Below are 2,101 nucleotides of genomic sequence, written 5' to 3'. Positions count from 1 at the left end.
GGCAGAGATAGCAGGGCGCATGCGCCGAACCTCGCACAACCCGCCGAGGGGGCGGGGAAGAAAGGGAGCAGTGCGCAAGCGCGGAGCCCTGCCCAAGCCCGGGGCGGGGGGCGCGGCTTGGGTAAGAGAAGGCAGAGCGCATGCGCGGAGCCCTGCCCAAGCCCTCGAAGGGGCAGAAAGCAGGGACAGAGACGGCCTGGCGCATGCGCCGAGCCCGCACCAGCCCGCGGAGAAGCTGGGGGTGACGTACCAGGCGGCGCCTAAAAGGAAAGTGCCGCGGCCCCGCCCCTCCCTTTACGTGACCCCTTCAGGAGAGCGTTCCCGCGCCCCCAGGCGGCAACTCCGACTAGTGCAGCCCTCTCTGCCCCGCGGGAGGCAGGTATGCGGGGAGAGCCCCCTGCTTCTGGTGGTGCCCTGTGTGGGGCGCTCTGGCAGGGCTCCTCCTCCATCATACCACAGGCAGGATCCTCAGCCGTGCCCTTTGCCCGAAGCCTTTGAGCAAGACTTCCCTGAAGCGTCTCCCCTGCAAAGCCACAAGCCCCTGCTACCCACAGCACCCAGCAGACCTGCAGCTGGCCCCTACAGTGCCCTGCCAAGCCCCTGCTTCCCCACCCAACCCACTGGCATGGACACCGTCTTCAGACCTGTAGGCACTGGCAGGCAGAGACCCATTCCTTCGTTCTGCTTACATGCTGCCCTGTGCCAAGGAAGGGCTCTGAGCTGGGCCAGACCCCTCCAAGAGCCCTGCGTGCTGATAACAGCACCAAAATGATCAATATTATCACAAGAAAAGCCCGAGAGCTCTTGCAACATCACCTTGACACTACTTCATCCTATGTAAACTCTCCAGTCTAACCAGGACCAGGAGTGTCAAGCATACACTTTACAGTGCTGTAGCTGTAAAGAAATGGCCACACCCCTGCAGCATCTTCCCAGGTGACTCTGGATCCAGTTGTCAGCAGCTGGCTGCCTGTTACTAGAGTATGACCCAGCCTCAGCTTGGCTAATACCTGAATACACCTCAGCATCTCCCCTTTCAAAAAAAAAAAAAAAAAAAGTCACTGTTGAAAGAGTCCAGACAGCCTCTCTCATCCTGTAATATACCTGTGCCACCTTCTATTTTAGCATGTGCCCCACTTCGGTCCATTCTGCCATAAACAGGTGCCTCTTACTAAAAGGACAATGTCACCCCCTCCCCACCCCACAAGGCTGCAACACATGAACAGCCTGAGAACTAAGTCTACCCAAACCCATCTAGATCTGTCCTCTATCACTCCACCTTGCTGAAGGCCTCTTTGGTCCCTGCTCCAAGATTGGTAGTCATAGCCCCCCCACCCCCCCCCAACACACACAGATGTACACACTTCTGTGGTTACTGCCATACAGTAATTCAAGATACTCCAAAAACAACACTGTATAACATGCAGATACATCAGAAACAGCTGCTTCTCAAAAAATCATATCTATTCCCCAGTAGCCAACCATTGTACACCAGCACTCCATGAAAGCTTCCCCACAGCCTGTGCATACATAAGCTGATTTAAAAGGCAACGTGTGGACCCCCGCACACGCACCAGCCAGAGATGGAAAGGACAAAATACCCAGAAGATAGCCTGGATATGAAAGCAAGAAAGTAGCAGGTCTCCTTAGTGCTAAAGCATCAAAGACAGCAAGAACAGGCAGAGCACAAGCTGCAGGTTATGATGATGTTGGGGAGGAAACCTCTATGACCAAGGCTGGAAGTCAGACAGCTGCTGGGCTGTGTGAAATTCAGGCATTTATCCTCCCCCCGCAACAGTTTTGGATGTCTATATTTTTTGTTCCATTTTAGAATATATGGTAAAAAGTATTTTAAGTTTTTCCAGAATGAATTACTAGATTTCCAGTATCCCATACTCAATCTAATAGCATGCAGTTATTCCTTCTCAGCACCCTAATGAGACTACAGTTCTTACAGTAAACAGAGACAGTTTACTTCCAGACTGCAACAGCAAACAGGTTTCATAGCATGCATGGTCCATCTGCATTACAGACTTGTTCTACATTAGTTGTCCAAGTCTCATATACCATCCAAATTTAAAAGCCCGTATATATATATATA

This window comes from Gavialis gangeticus, unplaced genomic scaffold (assembly GCF_001723915.1).
Source record: "Gavialis gangeticus isolate Ggan-Ray unplaced genomic scaffold, GavGan_comp1, whole genome shotgun sequence".
Taxonomy (NCBI): domain Eukaryota; kingdom Metazoa; phylum Chordata; order Crocodylia; family Gavialidae; genus Gavialis; species Gavialis gangeticus.
This window is presented reverse-complemented; position numbering follows the sequence as displayed.